Source organism: Crinia signifera, chromosome 19 (assembly GCF_055691185.1).
Source record: "Crinia signifera chromosome 19, ASM5569118v1, whole genome shotgun sequence".
NCBI lineage: Eukaryota > Metazoa > Chordata > Amphibia > Anura > Myobatrachidae > Crinia > Crinia signifera.
The window spans coordinates 11843744-11867901 of record NC_139226.1 but is presented as its reverse complement, the minus strand read 5'-3'; the positions used below and the strand labels follow the sequence as shown (position 1 = coordinate 11867901).

At 48.6% G+C, this 24158-nt stretch overlaps 1 protein-coding gene across 1 annotated transcript in view; it reads right to left on the bottom strand.

The window, feature by feature from the left end:
- The window catches only part of LOC146042121 (uncharacterized), a 65373-nt gene extending 49924 nt beyond the window's left edge, over positions 1-15449 (bottom strand). The window contains exon 1 of the mRNA XM_083162041.1: positions 15401-15449. The gene's annotated coding sequence lies outside the window, so the exon portion shown is untranslated. The remainder of the gene's footprint in view (positions 1-15400) is intronic.
- Positions 15450-24158: the final 8709 nt, after the last annotated feature.

The following is a 24158-nucleotide window of genomic DNA, read 5'->3' as shown; positions in this document are numbered from 1 at the left end:
TGCAGCACTGTCACACAGTGTTCTCCACTTCACACACACACCTCCAGGCCTAGTAACAGTAACATGGTCACACAGTCAGACACAGTCTCCCCTGCAGACCTGTCACATGGTGTTCTCCACTTCACACACACACACAACTCCAGGCCTAGTAACAGTAACATGGTCACACAGTCAGGCACAGTCTCCCCTGCAGCACTGTCACATGGTGGTCTCCACCTCACACACACCTCCTAACAGTAACATGGTCACACAGTCAGACACAGCCTCCCCTGCAGACCTGTCACATGGTGGTCTCCACCTCACACACACCTCCAGGCCTAGTAATAGTAACATGGTCACACAGTCATACACAGAGTCCCCTGCAACACTGTCACATGGTCTCCACCTCACACACCTCCAGGCCTAGGAACAGAAACATGGTCACACAGTTATACACAGTCTCCCCTGCAGCACTGTCACACAGTGCTCTACACTTCACACACACCTCCAGGCCTAGTAACAGTAGCATGGTCACACAGTCAGACACAGCCTCACATGGTGATCTCCACCTCACACACCTCCAGGCCCAGTAACAGTAACATGGCCACACAGTCATACACAGCCTCACATGGTGTTCTCCACCTAACACACCTCAAGGCCTGGTAACAGTAACATGGTAACACAGTCAGACACAGCCTCCCCTGCAGCACTGCCACATGGTGGTCTCCACCTCACACACACCTCCAGGCCTAGTAATAGTAACATGGTCACACAGTCAGACACAGCCTCCCCTGCAGCACTGTCACATGGCAGTCTCCACCTCACACACACCTCCAGGCCTAGTAATAGTAACATGGTCACACAGTCAGACACAGCCTCCCCTGCAGCACTGTCACAGGGTGGCCTCCACCTCACTCACACCTCCATGCCTGGTAACAGTAACATGGTCACACAGTCAGACACAGCCTCCCCTGCAGCACTGTCACATGGTGGTCTCCACCTCACTTACACATCAGGCCTGGTAACAGTAACATGGTCATACGGTCAGTCACAGTCTCCCCTGCAGCACTGTCACACTGTGGTCTCCACCACACACACACCTCCAGGCCTGGTAACAGTAACATGGTCACACAGTCAGATGCGGCCTCCCCTGCCGCACTGTCACATGACGGTCTCCACCTCACACACACCTCCAGGCCTAGTAATAGTAACATGGTCACACAGTCAGACACAGCCTCCCCTGCAGCACTGTCACATGGTGGCCTCCACCTCACTCACACCTCAAGGCCTGGTAACAGTAACATGGTCACACAGTCAGACACAGCCTCCCCTGCAGCACTGTCACATGGTGGTCTCCACCTCACTCACACATCAGGCCTGGTAACAGTAACATGGTCACACGGTCAGTCACAGTCTCCCCTGCAGCACTGTCACACTGTGGTCTCCACCACACACACACCTCCAGGCCTGGTAACAGTAACATGGTCACGCAGTCAGACACAGCCTCCCCTGCAGCACTGTCACACTGTGGTCTCCACCTCACTCACACCTCCAGGCCTGGTAACTGTAATATGGTCACACAGTCAGACACAGCCTCCCCTGCAGCACTGTCACACGGTGGTCTCCACCTCACACACACCTCCAGGCCTGGTAACTGTAACATGGTCACACAGTCAGATGCGGCCTCCCCTGCAGCACTGTCACATGGTGGTCTCCACCTCACTCACACCTCCATGCCTAGTAACTGTAACATGGTCACGCAGTCAGACACAGCCTCCCCTGCAGCACTGTCACACGGTGGTCTCCACCTCACACACACCTCCAGGCCTGGTAACTGTAACATGGTCACACAGTCAGATGCGGCCTCCCCTGCAGCACTGTCACATGGTGGTCTCCACCTCACACACACCTCCAGGCCTGGTAACTGTAACATGGTCACGCAGTCAGACACAGCCTCCCCTGCAGCACTGTCACACCGTGGTCTCCACCTCACTCGCACCTCCAGGCCTGGTAACTGTAACATGGTCACACAGTCAGATGCGGCCTCCCCTGCAGCACTGTCACATGGTGGTCTCCACTTCACACCACACCTCCATGCCTAGTAACCTAGGGTTGAGGATGAAGATACAGACTATGTTGTGATAGACCAGTTTCAGCCTATGCTTGGTCCTGCAAGTTGACATCTACAGAGCCACAAAGTCATGAGCTTAGGTGCAGTGGGACTGAACTTGTGACTCCATGGACGTCTCAACATGTCATCTTCACAAGTTTCATTCCTGACTTACAAGCAAACTTTAATAAAGGATAACCCCAATATATGGCTTGATCGTCCAATGTCTACACATTTGCTGAAAGAATTGGCTCTGGAAGTCTTACACCTCTTGGCACTGTGCCTGGCAATGTTGGATGCCATGTTAGCTGATTTTACATTATTGGTTGATGGGTATTAAAATACATATAGCTAAGGAGCAGGGGATGATTTGGGCAGCAGTGAGATCTGCTCTGAGCTTCCAAAAGAACTTCAGGAACTTTCTGTTTTATAGCAAGTTAGGCGAGAGGAAGCAATACACTGTCAATGGCCAAGGGTTTCTTACCCGGGTAGAAAAGAGAAGCCAATGAATGGAAGCATAGGCACCGATTCTGTGGGTGCTCAAGGGCTTGAGCATCCACGGACTGCCCGAGTCCCGCTGGCCGCTGCTGGGCCGCCGTATTGCTGCTGCTCAATGTCATCATACCCACTGCCATACAGTAAGCACACTTCCGCCCTGCAGTCAGTCCACGGCCTGCGCAGTGTGCATTCTTACGCGTCCTCATGCCAGCGCCGGCGGCGCCAACCTCCCCCCTCCATCTCCCTCCACCGTGCGCGATCACACAGTGCGCCCGTCACAGTGCGAGAAGGCAGCTTACCCCAACAAGCAGAGGCTCTTGGAGTAGGTTGGCAGGAGCGGGACCACCCAGCGCCCGCCCGGCATATGATCTGACTCCAGTGACAGACAGTGAGTCCTGTCAGGCTATTTGAACAGGCAGTGAGTATGTAAAAACAGCGCTAGTTGTATTTCTATTTAAAACAATAATATTATTATCAATGATATAGCAAGATTGTCTATACATACAGACAATGTAAGACATTTCATTAAGAAATAAAAAAAAAAGATTAAAATTTGATTAGCGTAAAAATAACCTGATAATTGGTGATAAGACCGCGTACAGGCATGCAGTGGAGAAGCTCACACAGTGGTGCAGCAGCAACAACCTCGATCTAAACCCCACCAAAACAGTTGAGATGGTGGTCGACTACAGGAAAAAACCAAATGCACTAGCCCCGCTAACAATAGCCAACGCAGTGGTGTCGCGGGTTGATTCCTTCAAATTCCTAGGGACAACCATGTCCAGTGACCTAAGATGGGGATTAAACATAACCACAAGCATCAAAAAGGCCCAACAGCGCCTGTTCTTCCTGAGGCAACTCAGGAAATTCAACATCCCACAGGAGCTGCTGTGCGTATTCTACACCGCCATCGTGGAGTCTGTCTTATGTTCCTCTATCACAATCTGGTACGGTGGCGCAAGCGAGAACGACAAATAAAAACTGCAGAGGGTAGTGAAGACTGCAGAAAGGATCATAGGGACCGACCTCCCCCCGATAAGGGACCTGTTCTCATCCAGGGTAAGGAAACGTGCTGAGAAGATCGCGAAGGACAAGCTGCATCCTGGTCACAACCTGTTCGACATCCTTCCATCCAGAAGACGGTTCAGGTCCATCCCCGTAAAAACGTCCAGATCCGCAAGAAGCTTCTTTCCGTTAGCCGTCCATCACCTGAACAATCCAATCAAAGCGAATGCAATCCCAATATCAACAGCCAAACAACGTGTCCCTACTTGGCGACCTGACCACCATAGTCGTAGCTAGAAATTAAATGCTTGTAATGTCTTTATGTAATATATGTAATGTCTCCCTCCCCCCCTTTTCATCCCTGCTTGATGCTGCACTGTAATCCACAAAAAATTCCTAGTGTGCGCAAGCATACATGGCCAATAAAGTTGATTCTATTCTATTCTATAGCGCAGCAGCTAGGGGAACATCACAATTTGTACAACTGGCGAGAGTAAAGTCCCTCTATTGGGGTGATAATGTTTGTGTAAATAAATGCATTTATTTAAGATGCTGTATCTCACCGCTGGAGGAGTTCTTAAGACTTAAGCTGGGTACACATATATACAATTGTCGGGCCGTTCTTCCGTTCTGGGTCGGACAGCCATTCAATTGTATAGGTGTGTACACTGTCCCTACCGACCGATAAACGGCAAAAAACTGTCTTGACCGTCCATACTCGGTCGGTCGACGGTTCTTTGCTGTTTAATTTTCATCCGACAGGACGGCCCCATATCGGAACAAAAGTGCAGTGTGTACGCACGTCCGACCGATATGCTGCCATCCTTGCGACTATACTGCCAAAGCTGGAATGCCCATGTGGGCGTTCTAGCTTTGACTAAAAAAAAAAACCGGCGTGGGGTCCCCCCCACAGCCGTAACCAGCACCAGGCTGAAGGATTAAAAAATCAGGAAACCCGACAAATAGGGCTTTGCTGATTTTTTAAAACCAGCCCCAGGCTCCAGGTCCGGGGCTGGTTCCCAAAATACGGGGGACAAAATGACTAGGGGTCCCCCGTATTTCAAGAACCAGTCCCAGGCACAACCAGCCAGCAGGGTAATGCCACAGCCGGGGGACACTTATGATATAAGTTCCCGCGGCCAAAATATTCATCCCTACTGACCAGTCAGCCTGGCCAGGGGCCCTGGGGGAGTGGGGACCCCCCCAATGAAGGGGTCCCCCCCCATCCAGGACATACCTGACCAGGCTGAAGCCTGGTACTGTCCCCGATGCCCCTGGGCGGTGGGCATCGGGCTGATGGAATGGTGTAAAAAAATAGAATAAAAACTATTGTTTTTTCCTGTGGAACTATGAGTCCCAGCAAGCCTCCCCTGCATGCTGGGACTTGGAGAACCACAAGTTTCAGCATGCGGGGCATTAAAGGGCCCGCTGGTACTTGTAGTTCCACAGAAAAAAAAATAGTTAAATAAATACACACTGACACATATGAAAAATAAAAGTTTAATACATACATACATTACACAAACACACTGATACTTACCTATCTTGATCCCGTAGGTAGGTCCCTGGGTCCGGTCCGGTGGCTTGGTTCCGGGGCTGGTCCGGGTCCGGGGCTCCAGGGCTGAAGAGTCCGGGGTCCTGGATCCGTAGTAATCCAAATGGGTACCTGGGGAAGGAAATCCTACTCACCTGTCCTGTGGCGTCCACCCCGGCATCTGCTTTTCAAGACACGCTGCTCCCGGCTTCTGTGGTACCCGCTCTGCCTCCGCTGTTTCACAACAGCTGGAGGGCCACTGTTTGGACATGCCCGGTATAGTGTGTATTTTGGCTCAATCCATGTGGCAAAATGTGAATTTTGCCTTAATCTGTGTGCCATAGTGTGAATTGTTGCTCAGTCGGTGTGAATTTTGTCTCATTCCATGTGGCATAATGTGTAAGAAGCAAGTACAGTATAAGTTACTATTGTGTTGCATGATTTGTATAAGGGGTATATGGTGTGGTAAATTTAGGTGACCACATAAAAGGTGCTGAGATGTTGTCTACCAAGTTTCGGTTTTCAGTATTTTTTTATGACTGGAGTGCCGCCTCACCCCGCAAGTATCTTAGGACATCGGCGTCCTGCGGGTGTACCTTTGGAGGGCACCGGTCCAATATAACTACCTGCATTTTTCTTATGCAAGCCCCGTGCCTTTTCCAGGCATATATAATTAGTTGAAAGTATTTACACAAATAGAGACACACCCATGAGCAGACCACCCAACCAGAACACTGGTCACATCCCCACACATTATTAGGCGCTGGTCGCAACCCCTATTATTGCGCATAATAGGCCCTTGATCATTTTCAGCTCCAGGCCCATTTAGACCTTAATCTGGCTCTGTATGTATATATATATATATATATATATATATTTCTCTGGTGTAGAACAGGAAAGGAATAATGAGCGTCACTCCGGAGGGCTTAGTTCAGAAGTCATAATCTTTTATAAAGTAGTCAAAGCAGGATACATGTACATGAAGTCGACGTTTCAATACAAAGCTGTATTTTTATCAAGACCACATGTTCCTGAGATAGAACCTCTATCTCAGGAACATGTGGTCTTGATAAAAATACAGCTTTGTATTGAAACGTCGACTTCATGTACATGTATCCTGCTTTGACTACTTTATAAAAGATTATGACTTCTGAACTAAGCCCTCCGGAGTGACGCTCATTATTCCATATATATATATATATATATATATATATATATATCCAAGGAGATAAAGAGCGCACTCACCAGACTTGAATTAAAACTTCAAACTTTTATTTGATCCATTAAAAATTCCACAAGGCAAGGTCGACGTTTCGGGTCATCGCATGACCCTTTTTCAAGACAACAGACGCCTGGATCCCTGAAGCAGTGTGACAAAGAATGAGAAGAATTCTTTGGCTATGTTTCTCTGACAAAAATCTTTGTGCATCAATATGACTCATGGACTGAGTTTTCTGAGAAGATTGATGAGACTTGAATTTGACTGATTATCAGTAATGAACTTAAAGGAGTCCCCCTTTCTTTGAAAATTTTCTCTTCCATAAAAGTTGGTGCCCATCAATTCAAAGAATTTTTCACACAAGAATAATCTTTATTATAAGGAATTTTTTCCAGGGATTTTTTTCAAAAAGTTTTTGCAAAGAAGTTTTTTATTAATGATTTTCTTATGATGTCTAAACATTTGCTCTATGAATGCTTTGCTTATGATAACCACTGTTCGGTCTACAGGACCACTAGGCTGTATAAGCTAGCTACAATCTGTTCCAGTAGATATGAATTTATAGACTGATGTGCGTCTGAGGTGAGTTGGTGTCCACTGATCGCCTGGTCGACATGCAGTTTCTGCACTGTCGACTGATGATCCGTTTGACACCGCCTCTCCTTTTTTAATTTTTATTGTTAATAAATTTGTGTATTATTGCTGAATGTGTCGACACTATCCTCCTAAATCTGACAAGTATCCCTTGGAATCCTAATATTTTGACAGCGCTATATTGCGCTCCTAATTGGATGACAGCTACATGCATCATTTGACACCAATGACAATTGACCAATAGCACAGTCCTGATGTTGCGCCCATGTGACTACATACAGACCTATAGGAGTAACGTGGTGGCCGTTGCCTAGCATTGTGGAATACACAAACAGGCCGGATCATGTCCACGTGACCTAGCATGGTCCAATCACCGCGGTGATGTAGACGCTGTGAGACTTGTGATTTAAAACCCGGTGACGCTCGCTGTGCGCGTCAGCGATAGTAAGCCTATCATATGCACTAAATCTAGTGACACGCATTACATGCGCTGATAGGAAGTAAGCATAACAGCTTCTTCCGACTATATGGAACGCACGCCAGGTAACAAGGCTGTGAATAACATGAATGCACCTGATATAAAGAGCAACAGGTGAGTCTGATTTATGACTACTAACTGTGATTGGTGGATGTTAACTTAGGGGGAGGTGTCCCATGGTATATGAGTTGGAGAGGGGATAGTGTCTGTCACACTGCTTCAGGGATCCAGGCGTCTGTTGTCTTGAAAAAGGGTCATGCGATGACCCGAAACGTCGACCTTGCCTTGTGGAATTTTTAATGGATCAAATAAAAGTTTGAAGTTTTAATTCAAGTCTGGTGAGTGCGCTCTTTATCTCCTTGGATAGATATGGCCTCTTTGGATTGTGGTCTGAGTTACATGGACACCCCAGCAGTTGTGTAAAGATTTTTGGGAGTGCTGTTTTTCCTCTACAGATATATATATATATATATATATATATATATATATATATATATATATATATATTGTATTATTTTGTGGCCACGCCCCTTCCCCATGAAGCCACTCCCCTATATTTTTGGCTTGAGCACCCACTAGCAAAAACATAAATCGGCACCTATGAATGCAAGAGCTACAAAGGAGCGGAACCTACTGGCCAGACGTACCCCTTCCTTATTATATCCCCTTTAGTATATGGGGTGTGCCAGTGAATCTGCATATAAAGGCTCTATTCTAAATCTGGTCTATAAGCCCTTTGTCTACAGCTGGGGTAGCCAACCCTAGTCCTCGAGAGCTACCAACAGTGCATGTTTTGCAGGTCTCCTCACAGAATCACAAGTGAGCTAATTAGCTCCATCTGTGTATCTTTTAAAATGTGTCAGTGATTAATGAGTGCAGCTGTGCAGCAGCTAGGTTGTCTGGAAAATGTGAACTGTTGGTAGCTCTCGAGGGCTAGGGTTGGCTACCACTGGTCTACAGGCTTCCTTCTGACTGTTCTGTTTCAGAGTACTCTGCACATTTCATTTGTCGTCTTCATAAAACTGAATGATATGCATCATAATTCTCAAGTTTGTCTTTTTGTGAAGCACTACATGAATTTTGCTTCAATATCTTCTAAAACAGTAATATGTAAAAAAGTCTAGACAGAAAAAAAAAACGTCTTTAGAAGGCAGAGTTTGCTGTGTTTTTCATTGACAGCTTAACTCTCATACATTTTCTAGAGGGTGGGGAGGAGGAGGAGGAGGACTTTGATCATCGTGGGAAGCTGAACCACTGGTCAAGAACATAGGCCATGGCCTTAGCCGTTCCTTGCCACTCTGTGTCGGAAGGGGGGGAACATGCCCTTGTTCCTGGCACCGTGGCACCTAGCTACACCACTGATGCTGGTATGTGTAGTTCAACAACAGCCGGAGGGCTGTAGTTTCCTCATCCGTGATTTAGATCCATAATTGAAATGGCTACATAAATAGATACAAAATATGTACCTGGTTTGAAATTTGCTGTTTCATGTTATATATCTGATACTGTCCAGATGACTAATACAGCAAACAGAAGATGTGCACAGGGGTTTGGTATAAATCCCCGACGGTCGGGATTCCGACAGTCACTAGTCAGACGTCGGAATCCCGACTGCACAGCGTGGTGAGCGCAATGAAGCCCCTTGTGGGCTCGCTGTACTCACCACGCTGCGGGCACGGTGGCCTATTTTATTCTCCCTCTGTGGGGGTCGTGGACCCCTACGAGGGAGCAGTCGGGATTCCGACGTCGGAGGAATGATTGTCGGAATCCCGGCTGTCGGGGAGCCGTCCGGCACCTGTGCACAGAGCTAGTGGCCGTATCCCTCTGCAAACAGGATTTTACCCTGAAGGTGCAGTTATTCTATACGATATTGTTAATTATTTTGCTCCGGTACTGCTTATGCTCCTAGACAAATGTGAAGGGCAGGGGTGCTCAAACTACTTTGCTCTGGGACCCCGTCAGACAATAAAAATGATTACAGGACCCCAGCAAGTTACTACTGAATGGCCGCCACATGTGTGGTCAGTGAAGTGAAGTGACCGCTATTGTGACAGGGAGGCAGTGGGTAATGGGGGGATGGAAAAGGGTGACAGGGGTATGGAAGAGGGAAGCAGTGGGTGTTTACTTAATGAGTTATACCCTGTCCACCCTCCACAGACACATTAGCCTGATGAATAGCAACATAGTCGTGACCCCATGCTGAGGTGGTCGGGACCCACTTTGGGGTTGGGACCAGTGTTCCCTCTAAGCTGTGCGCACGTGCGCGCGCACACAACTCGCCGAGCGTGCGCACAGACATTATAAGAGCGCACAAAGCAGCAGTGGTCCCTTTTTGCAGTTCTGGACTCAATTAATGTGTGTTTCACCCATTAACTACATTGTGTGCTGTGTTTTGAATGTTTAAATGTTTGGTACTCTTTACCTAGAAGGGCGCCCGTCGTGGTGATCGCGGGTACATTTATGTCTGGCCGCGACGCGACCGACGCGATGCCCGCGATTTCCCATTGAAACCCATGTTAAACATGGAAATCGCGTCGGTCGCGTCGCGGCCAGCCATAAATGTACCCGCGATGCCCGCGACGCGATGCACCCGATTTCCCATAGGAATCAATGTTAAATGGCCCGACCGACGCGATTTTACTGTTAATGGACCCGATTTGGCCATAGGAATCAATGTTAAATGGGCTACAGAGCCCAAATAGGCACAATTAACCCTTAAATGTCCCCCCAAATTTTTAACGCCACCCCACGATCCACGCCAACCCGAAGCGTGGCGAGCGCAGCGAGCCCGCGAGGGGCGGCGGTACGCGTCCTCCGACCTTTTCATGCCCTACTATTAACGTCGGCGTGGAGTTGAGAATAGAATAGTGTGGCGAGCGCAGCGAGCCACCGAGCCCGAAGCGTGGCAAGCGCAGCGAGCCCCGCGAGGGGACGCGGATACCTTCACAGGTAAACGCGTCCCCTCACGGGCTTCACAGGTGTCCGTGGCCACGCGGACACCTGTGAAGTCCGCGAAGGGACGCGTTTACCTGTGAAGGTATCCGCGTGCGCTCGCCACGCTTCGGGCTCGGTGGCTCGCTGCGCTCGCCACACTATTCTATTCTCAACTCCACGCCAACGTTAATAGTAGGGCATGAAAAGGTCGGAGGACGCGTACCGCCGCCCCTCGCGGGCTCGCTCCGCTCGCCACGCTTCGGGTTGGCGTGGATCGTGGGGTGGCGTTAAAAATTTGGGGGGACATTTAAGGGTTAATTGTGCCTATTTGGGCTCTGTAGCCCATTTAACATTGATTCCTATGGCAAAATCGCGGGCATTGAGGCATTTTACATGAAAATCGCGGTCAATCAGCCTTTTTAACATTGTTCCCTATGGGAAAATCGCGGTCATCGCGGGCAGCAGATTTTTATGTACCCGCGATTTACCCGCGATGCCCGCGATGACCGCGATTTTACCCCCCGACGCCCGCGATTTCAATCGCTGGCGCCCTTCTAGGTAAAGAGTACCAAATGTTTAATATAATTTTGAAGTAAAGTTAACACAAATGCTGAACGTCATTTTCCAGTTATATATAAGTGACTAACAAAAATTTTAATTTCCTTCCAAAGTTGCACAGCCAAAATCTTTAGCCGCACACAGACTTTGTAAAATTAGAGGGAACATTGGTTGGGACCCACAGTTTGAGAACCACTGGTGTAGTGCATACACACTAAACCATATCGTTCAGCGGTCATTTACTTGAGCATTCTGTTGCTGGCGAGATAGTAAAAAAATTGACTGCATGTATAGATAACAGGAGTCCCATAGTAGACGATATGCACTATAATACCATTATCGTGTATATCTACATATATAATTATGTAACGATGTGCCTGTGTGCCTGTGTGTGTGTGTGTGTGTGTGTGTGTGTGTGTGTGTGTGTGTGCGGATGTTCCACGATAACTTTAGAATGCTTTAACAAATCAACTTCACACTTGGCACACTACATTATCATTTTAAGGGACAATGGGCCTTATTCTGGTTCGTGCGGCTGGGCCGTACGCGTACGTTCCGGGGTTTTTAATGATCTGCGCATGCGTACCATCTCCAATGCGCAGGCGCGAACACTCCACAACGCTTACGGACGGGTCTCTCCGTGCGAAAAACCCTGTACGTGAGAGTACGGTCATTGGGGGCGGCATAGGGGCGTGTTGAGGGGAGCGGCCGAAATAATGAGGGAAAATGGGCGTAAACATGGGCTACACGGGGGTGTGCACAAAAAATGAACGGTGCTACTACCGCACGATCGGCTAAAGCACCGTTCATTTCGGACACAAAACAGGCGGCCGCCAACCGCCACCTCAGACCACCCCTACAGATACCGCATGACAGCGGACGCCTGGGTTTGCTAATTTACGCTGATTACTACCAAACACATACACCTGAATGTAATAAGCAATGCTGCAGCCTATTAAGTCCAAACCATGATTTCACTACCTGCAAGCCACACACATCACGCAAACACATTGGAAGCTTATGTTTCTATACTTCTCTACATTTAAAGGTTTGTTTAATTTAAGATAAGAATCTTTTTAAGACCTGCTTATATATGCTAAGGTAGGTATTTGTTAAACAGTTATACACATTCACTACGTGCTTTCATAGACTTTACACAGTAGCACACTCAATCTACACAAGTCGACATGTGTCAACGTTTTCACTGTAACATCAACATAAGTTGATCTAAAAGTAACAGCAATGTGGGGACACATAGATAGTGATTAAAATGCAACATTAGAACATAATAAATATACATGTAAGGAGGGTTAAAATGTATTTTTATTAGGGTGTTCATTAAGGTAGACAATTGAGGTAATATAAAACAATAATTGAATAACAATTAGAATAATTCATTTAATTGCCTTAATCATAGTTGAAAGGCAAGATTTGCAGGTCCATATATGTGAAGGGTATGCCAGCGTGCACGGACGTACGCTCACTCTCACGAGCGGTGACATACGCTGAGTTTTCCATTGAAAACAATAGAGACCCATCCGTGCACGGTGGCGTACGCTCAGATAGCCGCAAGAAGTCGGTGGGAAGACGGACGAGAGACGTCCGTAAACAGGGGCGTACGCTCTGTTGTACGCCAGTTGTCGGAGTCTAAGGGCTGATCCGTCCGTGTACGTTGGCGTACGCTCAATTGTACGCCACTCCCCTTCGACGTTGTTTTTGGCCGTACGTATGCGGCAGATTTGTGGGTGGACTTAACCTCAACGGCCGCGTACGGAGAGCGTACGCTAATATGGAACGTACGCACGTTTGGCCGCACCGATCAGAATAACCCCCAATGTGAGTTCAAAGATGGGATTATTTGGCCCGGTAAGGGCGCTGTCATAAGGGGCCTTATTCTAGTTCACTCTTTCTGACAAAATCCTTCTTAGATGGGCAAAACCATGTGCACTGCAGGTGGGGCAGATGTAACATGTGCAGAGAGAGTTAGATTTGGGTGGGGTTTTACTTCAAAGTGAGATCTATATTGCAATGTAAAAATAAAGCAGTCAGTATTTACCCTGCACAGAAACAAAATAACCCACACAAATCTAATTCTCTCTGCACATTTTACATCTGCCCCACCTGCAGTGCACATGGTTTTGTCCATCTAAGAAGGATTTTGTCAGAAAGAGTGAACTAGAATAAGGCCCAAGGTCGGGCTATTTCTGTTGTTTTCTAGCATTGTGATATGTTGTTGGAAAGCTTATGACGTTCTGTATACAAACAGAGCCACTGAAAGTACTGCTGGGCCTTGGTATATAAAAGGGTGTGGTCAATGGGAGGGGCATGGACAATGGAAGGGGTTGTGGCCCTTATTCTGGTTGACTTGCTTGGATACAAATTCGTTTGGAGCGCGTTTCTTAGCCTACTGCGCATGTGTAACGCTCACTATGCGCATGTGCAGGTTCTGTCACCCCAGCACGGATGTGACCCAGTGAACAGAAATACCCTGCCGAGCATGCTCGGGCAAAATAGGCGTAATATGTGCGTATTGATGGGCGCGGTGGCAAAACTGGGCGGCAACCGGGGCATAAACAGTACATGGGTGGTGACAACAAGTGCTGGGCGGCGGCCTCACTCGAATGAGCGAGCGCTCGGACCATTTCAGCTGAAAAACACACGCTTGAAAAAAAGCAACTCTTACGCTTCGCAGCCCAGCCGCCTTAGCGGGCCCACATTCACTCGGGCAATCAACATGCACAATAGCTAAATTACTTTCAGCTGCACAATATACACCCATGAAGCATAGACGTTTCTCTCATTAATCAATTAACTAACTACATGGCAGTAACACAGAAGCACACTTTGCAGTTTAACCATTTACACTTCCCTGCGTTCATATCTCTTATATATCTCTTAGTTTTTATCCACAAATGCAGCAGTATTCTTATCTGCTATTACCAGGGCCGCTGACAGGGGGGTGCCCTGGGTACAGTTGTCCCGGGCCCCGGCCTCTGGAGGTTTCCGGGCAGCTGCCCACAGCCCCCCTACCCCCGCACCCAGTGTCCCTCACCCGGCAAGTCTGCTGCGATTCCCCCCCGGCGTCCTCCCCGCCGCTCACATCCCAGCCTCAGTTGCCTTTGTCTGCCGCCTCCCGGACGCCATGTTGACGCTCAACAGCCGCGGCGCAGCTCTCAGTCAGCCAAGGAGGCCGCGGGGACTCTGAGAGTTGTAGTTCCAGACACCGCCGGCTGCTCCTCGGGGAGCGTGAGGGGGGAGCGGCCGGCCAGGACTACATCTCCCGGGGTGCACCGCGGGGGAACGCAACGGGACTGCCTCCATCTGATTGGGGATAGACTGCGGTGGGGGGAATGTCATTGTGACGTCATGACAGGCTGTGGGGGAACTACGAGTCCCGGCATGCCGTGCAGTGCCGGGAAGGAACATCATGGTGACTGCTGTTGCTGTGTTGGGAGGCTGTAATGTGCAGGGACAATGAAGCTGGTGAGAGACTCATAACCTATGTTCTTATGTGTATATAGGGTATATATATGCTTTATAGTTCCTGGTGCTGTGCCAGGGAGGTACTGGGGATCCCTTATCACCACACTAACTTGGTGCGTGTGGGGGTCGGCGATCCCGGGCTAAGTGAGTCCCGGGCCCCAAAATTTCTAGTGGCGGCCCTTGCTATTATGTGCCAATTCTGTAGCTCCAACCTTATCGCACAAGTACGCTTGTCATGTTAGGACAATAGTACACACAGTTACAACAGGTCAACCTGTGTCATACTTGCATGCAAACACAACCATGATGTTGTAATCACATTACACACGTCTATCTTCTCAGGTATTTAGATACCAGTGTTGTGTTTGTGAAGGGTTAATTTGTAGTGTAATTGGAGAAGAAAATGAGTTAATTGAATGCAATAAACAACATACACTTTGGGTAATTGGTTAATGGTTTGAACATTACTTCCGAGCTGATTTGTGCTGTGGCGTGTTAAACACCAGCCAAGCCTGTTCGCGCGCTCCCACTGCCCGGTCTCTGCAGCAGGGGGGGGGGGGGGAACACAGGGGCACGGGACAATCCATCAGACTCAGGCATAAGTAAAAAGTATCCACTCCCCCCCCCCCCCCCCCTCTCGACAGCACTGAATACAACATAATAAACAGGCTCCCTTAAGCAGACCCTTAAAGGCCTATTAAATAAAAAACACTTTCACTTTCCAAAACTCGTGAGAACTGCAGAAGATTAAACTTTTGCCCGTACGTCCGTCAGGCCTTAAGACTAAAAAAACTTGTATAGCGTGTCCACACCTGGAGACTCAACATGTTGTTGATCAGCGTAAAAGTAGGGGCCGTCAAAATCTATGTCCAGAATCAACACACTTGGGATACAGAGGATAGAGTACACTTACAGTATAACACAATGCTAATAGGGAGCTGCATCATACACACTTTAGTAATATAACAAGCAGAGGCCACAGTGGGCGGGGGGGCCCTGGTCACCTACCTGCAGAACAGGGGTTTCCAGCTTCTGCTGCTGCTGCACTGATTCAGTGTCCAGGAACTGGTTAACAATAACGTATCCTCCTATTTCCTCATTCACATACCAACTGCCATATAGGGATAGACCACAAGAGCTTAATAAATCTGCCCCCTTGTTTCCAGTGACGAACATGGATTTCAGTAGAAACACAAATACTGGTGCAGAGCGGCTTAAATAAGGTGACCAACTTTTTTACAATGAAAAGTAGGACACAAATAAATTGAAGAAAGAAAATATCGTAAATTAAAGAAACATTTTATTCATTGCAACAATAATACACTACAGTATTATATGATAAGTGCATAATAAAATCATTTGTAACGTCTTATATTGTAATTATGCTTGCATGCCTATTAATTATTATTTAAATGAGTACTTTTCCACTGAATGAATATTTTTCCGCGTAGACCCTAGACAGGTCTATCCTGGGATTCCTAAGTAATGTGCACGGCTGTCCGACATACTGTACCTGCCTACTTTTGAATATTACTTTCAGGGAGATTTCAGTTGAATATAGAATGTTGCTGTGACATTGATGTGGGCACTGCCATAACTTCCCAAAGGGTGTAACTGAGCAACCAGTGGCGGGGGTGAAATCAGTAGATGAGCACCAGGTGGCAGTAGTGGGAGGGTAGGCAGGAGAGCATGCAGTGGTGAATGAGGGGGTGGGGGGTGTTAATGAGCACCCATCGACAATTGGTATCTTTAGCAGGTGTCTATAGGTGAAGATGGGGGCAGGTGAGTACAAGTAGCTCGGAGGTAGATGATTATCTAGCAGAGGGAAAGGTGGGGGGTAGGTGGCACACAACAGGTGAAAAATAAAAGCCGCCCCATGTACATCCCCATTTAAAAAAATTTGACACATCAGCACTGACATCTCCCCCCCCCCCTTCTCCATTCTCTGCTCCAATATGTTCACACTGTGCTCTGAGCTGTCTCTTACCTCCGTGACAGGTTGAGGGAGGACAGTCCTTACAAAAGAAGGAGGACGGTTGTCACTTTAGGGTTAAATAGTGTACCCCCCAACGGCAGATCTGCCCGCACCCCCCCCAACCCCCGACCGACGGGTCTGCCCGCACACCCCCCCCCCCCATTGTGAGCAGTGGATCTGGCCGCATTCCCCAACACCCCCCCCCCCCCCCGCACGAGCAACGGGTCTTGACACACTCCTCCACCCCCGAAGCAGCGGGTCTGCCCACCCCCCACCCCCCTCACGCGAACAGCGGGTCTGCCCGAACTGCCCCCCTCTCCGAACAGCAGGTCTGGCTGCAACCCCCCTGCACACACACGCCCCCTGAACAGCGGGTCTGCCCCCCCACGCAGACGGCGGGTCTGCCCGCACCCCCCACAAATGGCGGGTCTACCCACTACCCCCCATGAGCGGCACGTCTGCCCGCTACCCCCAACCCCCCTGTGAGTCCCGGGTTTGCCTGCACCCCCCTCCCAGCGCGCGAACGGCGGGTCTGCCCGCACACACACGTGCGAATTGCAGGTCTGCCCACACCCCCTGCGAACGGTGGGTCTGCCCGCACCCCACTCCCCGCAAATGGTGGGTCTGCCCGCAAACATCCCCACGAACGGCGGATCTGCCAGCACACCCCCCCCCCCCCCCCCCCGCGCGAACGGCGGTCTAAACCGCAGCCCCCCCCCATGAACGGCGGGTCTGCATGCACCACACACCCCCCTCGAGCGGCAGGTCTGGCCGCACCTCCCCCGCACATACACCCCACCCCCATGGCGGGTCTGCCTGCACACACACACCCCCGCGAGCGGCAGGTCTGGCCGCACCCCCCCCTCCACAACCCCCCCCCTGAATGGCGGGTCTACCCGCACACACACACACACACCCCCAGCGAGCGGCAGGTCTGGCCGCACCTCCCCCCCGCACACACACACACAATTTGTTCATCGCATGGCATCGCATACCATAACACTAAAATATCATAACGCGATGCGATTTCACTAGTTAATTTATTCACTGCTCCCTGTACAATTTTCGCATCGCATCACATAACAAAACACTGAAATACCATAAAACTAAAATTGCATGCGATCTTATGTGTGTAAAATCCCTGTGTATATGTATGTGTGATGTAAAATACCTTTTCATACCCCCCATTATCCACATTATACCGAAGTGTGGCGAGCGCACGCATTACGCGTCCTCCCGACATTTTCATACCCCCGCTATCCACGTCGGCGTGGAGTTGATTGTATATAGTGTGGTGAGCGCAGCGAGCCACCGAGCCCGAAGCGTGGCGAGCAGACGCGGATTTCTTTACATGTACTTTACATGTGTTTTCTGGACACAATCACACCTGCAATATCATACATCTGACACAGTAATGAAGACGTGTGTTAACAAATAACTGGTATAATTTAGTAAATAATCATGAAAGCATATTAAAAGCAATAATGACAATAATAAAAAAAATTACAATGATAGGAGTCAATATAGAATAAGAACATTAACAAATTTGAACTGTTATTAATGACAATAATGATTTAAAAAATATAAAAAAAGAGTCAATCTGCCTTTGGGAGCAGCGTCAGCGGCATGAGGTATGCGCTCAAATGGCTTTTCTGCAGCCAAATTTTTCCGCCATATAAATTCCTGCAAATAAGACTCTAAATGATGACGTGATGTTCCCCGTTGCCACTTGTTCCGCCATTTGCAAGAGCCCCAAAGGCGTTCTATGGTTTGTGTGTGTGCACCAGTATCGGGGTCTACAAAGTTATATTTGTGGTTTACTCTGGCATGATGATATCCTGCCCGCTCCAATTCTTCTGTGCTGTATGCCCGCCAGCAATCAGAGTAAATGGTTGTGCCCGGCTCAATGGGTGGTGGCATCACGTTGCGGCATGACTGCAATGAAGCTCTGTTCAGTTTCTCGTGAGATGCTTCCAAAAACCCATTGTTGCGGTAAAACACGGCCGACATTGCTTTTCTTTTTGCAAAAAGGCTTTTGTCGACCTCAACAATCTGGCCCGGTCCACCAATGCAGCGCTGCGGCTGTGCCATCAGGTCCATGGTACAGGCCTCCCGCATCCATGCATTGTACAGGACCACAGTTTTGTTGGACATTTGGAGCTCACGCTGACAGTATTCTATAGATGTCAGCTCCTCTGCCCACGAATATATAAATCTGATCAGAGTCAGAAATAATAACCGGCACCCAGGGAAAAAGTGGGCCGCTCTTAAGCTCACCTTCTGACGGCATGCTTTTATATGGCACCGCCACATGCACTCCTTAACCGTCAAGCGCATGGGGTGCCCATTGGTGCAAGTAGCCGTCACTGGCAGCAGGTGATGGTCCTGAAAGGGGTGTGGATCGTTTTGTCGACTACACTAAGGTCAACAGTCATTAGGTCGACACCGTTGGGTCGACAGGGGGGAAGGTTGACAGGGTTCTAGGTCGACATGGGTCAAAGTCGACAGGTGTTTAGGTCGACATGGGAAAAGGTCGACATGGGTTTAGGTCCACATATACGTTAGGTCGACATGGGTTAGGTCCACAGGTCTTTAGGTCAACATGGGCAGACAGAAACGTGGGGGAAAAGGATTCCTACAAGGGGCACTTAAGGCTGGCTAGGTTTGAAGATTAGCATTTTTTAAAATATGTATATTGTCAATAAAGTGTCCCAAGAAAATTGTTAATAAAATGTAACTTTTATTGAATATCAATTAAAAGAAGCTGCAAAATATTTTTTTAAATACCTATAGTAAAAGAAGTGCAATAAAGTGTATTAAAGTGTGACAATAAATTTTAAATAAAGTTATCCATTTGTGTGTGGTCCTTTATATGGTTAAATACCTATATTATTAAAAAAAGGTGGCAAAGTATTATCACTTCACCTCAATTGTTTTATATATATATAGATTCCCAAGTGGGTTGTATATGTGGTCTCTCACTTCCCCACTGCTGTATAAGGCACTGAGTCTCTATAGAACTTGTTTTAGGACAATGTTGCACTATTAATACAGTATGTTACAATTACATCTCAATCCTATGCAACTGTATCCATTTAAATGCAACAGTTATGTGCCTGAGACTTCCACCTGTAGCTATTTTATTCTAAATTCATCATTTGAATGAATACAATTAGTGGGAATAGTTTGTTGAGGTAACAGTCATTTTTTCAATATATTCAGAGTCAATGGACAACTTTAATAGGTGATTTTTTAGCTGCAAGAACCCAGTCTCATATCACATTGGGTATTTAAACTGCAGGGTTGTATATTCTTCCAATATTGGCCCCAGCATAGCTTAAACTCCAAAAACAATTCCCAAACCTGTGATAAATATTTATGTGGTTTGAAGGGAAGTGTTTAACAATGGGAAAAAACTGGAATGTTGTCAGATGTTATTTGCCGTCTTGCTCAGTAAACAGTGGAGATAAAGAATGTACAGTAATGTGAAAAGCAGAAGAAGGGGAAATGCTGTTTGTAGCAGGGGGCAGTTTTTCAGAGAGCAGTTATGAGTCAGAGCTTCCAGTAAGGTGCGGAGAAGAGTTTGTCTCGTGAGGCCCTGGCTAGTATCAGAGACAGATTAACAAAGCACAGTATATTATTAGATGCTAATTAGATTGTATCAAATTAAAAATAAAAAGTTTAAAGTAAAAAATCTTTCAGAAGCTGCAGGTTTCTAATGAGTCGGCGCGCACACATCAATTATGCATTGCACTTTTTCGGTGTCGACATTCAGGACAATGGGACAATAAAAATGGGAGGTATGCCCATAGTAATACCACTGGCTGCAGCATTGACCACACAACTGGTTTTACACATGTACAGAGTCGCAGGAGAAGGCCAACAGAAAGTGTCATCAGCAAAGCCACGCCCACTGCGCCAGAGGCCAGTTTATTTCTGTAGTTTTACCTATGCAAAAAAAGACACATAAGGATGCGGTGCACCCAGATGGGCTATTTATAAGCCACAGGGGGAGATTCTCTAAGGTAAAAATGCGGTAAAAACCCCGTTATCAGGGTTTTTACCACATTTCGGGATGCTCTAAGCACCACCAGAAAAATCTGGCGATGCCCCATAGAAGCCAATGGGCTTCTAACAAGAACCCACCGCCACCCTGCACGGACCCCCGCCGCCCTGCATCGCCCCCTCACCTGTGTCTGTGCAGCACAGAGCTGTGCTGCCCGGACCTGTGACCTCCTCCCTGCACTGATCCTCTTCCGGGTGCAGGGAGGAGGAGAGCCCGGCGCAGCAGCAGCAGCGCCGGGTGTCGGTGGGAGGGGAGAGCCGCCGGGAACTGCTGGGACCCAGCGACTCTCACCGCAAAGGACAGCTCTTAACGCAAGAGCTGTCCTTTGCCTTAATTATCGCATATGTTAGAACATATGCGATAATTATAATTGCGATGGGCGGCGAAGGGGGGCGGAGCTGGGCGGCGAGTTTTAGAGAATCTTCCCCAAAGTATATAATGATACATCTGTATAGAGATATACACAAGCTGTATCATCTGTAAATATGGTGTCATCCGTCGCACATAAATATTAAATACAGGATTTGCTCATTACAATGAGATTTTATGGCAATAAGAGAAAAGAGATGAGTTATTCCACTAGTGCTGCTGGCCTACGATTGCTGCTGCTGGCCCGTATCCCAGCCAGGGGCGCGGCACATTGCTCCGCAGTCCTCGCAATGAGTTATTCCGCTAGTGCTGCTGGCCTATGATTGCTGCTGCTGGCCCATATTCCAGCCAGGGGTGCAGCACATCGCTCCGCAGTCCTCGCAATGAGTTATTCTGCTGGCCTATGATTGCTGCTGCTGGCCCATATTCCAGCCAAGGGCGCGGCACATTGCTCCGCAGTCCTCGCAATGAGTTATTCCGCTAGTGCTGCTGGCCTATGATTGCTGCTGCTGGCCCATATTCCAGCCAGGGGTGCAGCACATCGCTCCGCAGTCCTCACAATGAGTTATTCCGCTAGTGCTGCTGGCCTATGATTGCTGCTGCTGGCCCGTATCCCAGCCAGGGGCGCGGCACATTGCTCCGCAGTCCTCGCAATGAGTTATTCCGCTAGTGCTGCTGGCCTATGATTGCTGCTGCTGGCCCATATTCCAGCCAGGGGTGCAGCACATCGCTCCGCAGTCCTCGCAATGAGTTATTCTGCTGGCCTATGATTGCTGCTGCTGGCCCATATTCCAGCCAAGGGCGCGGCACATTGCTCCGCAGTCCTCGCAATGAGTTATTCCGCTAGTGCTGCTGGCCTATGATTGCTGCTGCTGGCCCGTATCCCAGCCAAGGGCGCGGCACATTGCTCCGCAGTCCTCGCAATGAGTTATTCCGCTAGTGCTGCTGGCCTATGATTGCTGCTGCTGGCCCATATTCCAGCCAGGGGTGCAGCACATCGCTCCGCAGTCCTCACAATGAGTTATTCCGCTAGTGCTGCTGGCCTATGATTGCTGCTGCTGGCCCATATTCCAGCCAGGGGTGCGGCACATTGCTCCGCAGTCCTCGCAATGAGTTATTCCGCTAGTGCTGCTGGCCTATGGTTGCTGCTGCTGGCCCGTATCCCGCCAGGGGCGCGGCACATTGCTCCGCAGTCCTCACAATGAGTTATTCCGCTAGTGCTGCTGGCCTATGATTGCTGCTGCTGGCCCATATTCCAGCCAGGGGTGCGGCACATTGCTCCGCCGTCCTCGCAATGAGTTATTCATTTTGAGTAGTAAGTAACCAATTATATTTGTTATCACTACAACATGAAGGCGATTCATTTAATATACCCTTCATTACATTGCATTTGCAGGTATATTTTTCCAGTATATCTTCATTGACTTCTATTTATTCCTGTGTTTGTGATTTATATTTGAAGTATTTCAGCCCAGCACACTGCGCACTGCATATAATAGCGCTGTTTCAGTGACACTGCGCACTGCATATAATAGCGCTGTTTCAGTGTCACTGCATATAATAGCACTGTTTCAGTGACACTGCATATAATAGCGCTGTTTCAGTGACACTGCGCACTGCATATAATAGCGCTGTTTCAGTGACACTGCGCACTGCATATAATAGCGCTGTTTCAGTGACACTGCATATAATAGCGCTGTTTCAGTGACACTGCATATAATAGCACTGTTTTAGTGACACTGCGCACTGCATATAATAGCGCTGTTTCAGTGTCACTGCATATAATAGCGCTGTTTCAGTGACACTGCGCACTGCATATAATAGCGCTGTTTCAGTGACACTGCATATAATAGCGCTGTTTCAGTGACACTGCGCACTGCATATAATAGCGCTGTTTCAGTGTCACTGCATATAATAGCGCTGTTTCAGTGACACTGCGCACTGCATATAATAGCGCTGTTTCAGTGACACTGCATATAATAGCGCTGTTTCAGTGACACTGCGCACTGCATATAATAGCGCTGTTTCAGTGTCACTGCATATAATAGCGCTGTTTCAGTGTCACTGCATATAATGGCGCTGTTTCAGTGTCACTGCATATAATAGCACTGTTTCAGTGACACTGCGCACTGCATATAATAGCGCTGTTTCAGTGTCACTGCATATAATAGCGCTGTTTCAGTGTCACTGCATATAATAGCGCTGTTTCATCCCTCCCTCTCCCTCCTCCTAAGATGGCCGCCACCGATGGTCCTGGAACCCAGCTGTAACAGGTAGGGGGTCATTGGGTTGACCCATATTAGGTTGACATGCATTGGGTCGACCACTGAAAGCAACATGAAATAGGTCGACATTGCTACTTGACAGGGTTGAAAGGTCAACAAGCATTAGGTCAATAACAGCACATCATCAAGCGATGCTTCGGGAACGGCGCCTCGCTGAGCTGGGCACACTATTCTATTCTTCCTCCATGTCCTAGTGGATGGAAGGGCCAGGGCAGCCGAGATGAATGCCGGGCCCCGGTAAAAGTGTGGGGGCATGGCCTCTGTGTGGGCCCCTCCAGCACTTAGGCCACGCCCCCAAAATGTTTTGCATAGGGTGAAAGAAAACTCTTAAAACTGTAATCTCATCAGCAGCAGCAGCAGCAGCACACACCTACAGCATGTGCTGTGCTGACAGCAGGCTCAGCATGACCTCTCACGCTGTCAGTGAGACACTCATGCTGAGCCTGCTGTCAGCACAGCGCATGCTGTAGAAGTGCTGCTGCTGCTACCCGGGAGGGACGGAGGGGGAAGGGAGGGGTCGCACCAGGGCCCCTGTGGGGCCCCTCCAGCAAGCCTGGGCCCGGGTAATTAGTATCCGCTCCACCCAAACCCCCCCCCCCTCTCGGCTGCCCTGTGAAGGGCATGAAATACCACCTGTCGGCACATGTCGGCTACAATAACCCTTGGCTAACTCGTCGACCTTTTGACTGTTGACCTTCCCCATGTCGACCTAATGCTTGTGTTGACCTTCCAACACTGTCAACCTTTCAGATGTGGACCTTCAGTGGTCAACACAATGCATGTAGTCCTAATGACGTATGCCGCTGTAACCGCCCCGTCAGCTGGTTCTCTCTCGCTGACAACCGAGCACCTCCTGCTGATTAGTCGGTGACCCCGCGCCAGGCACAGAACTCAGGGCACAGTTAACCCCTTCCCTGCTGTAAGTTTAATATTTCCCCACTAAAGGTGCGTTTAACAGGGCAAAGGGCACAAAAGTCACACTACAGTTTGCGGTGGCACTGGTGGCGGTGACACATATATGACCGGTATAGCAATGAGACAAACCGATTGAAGATGACACAGAGACTTCAC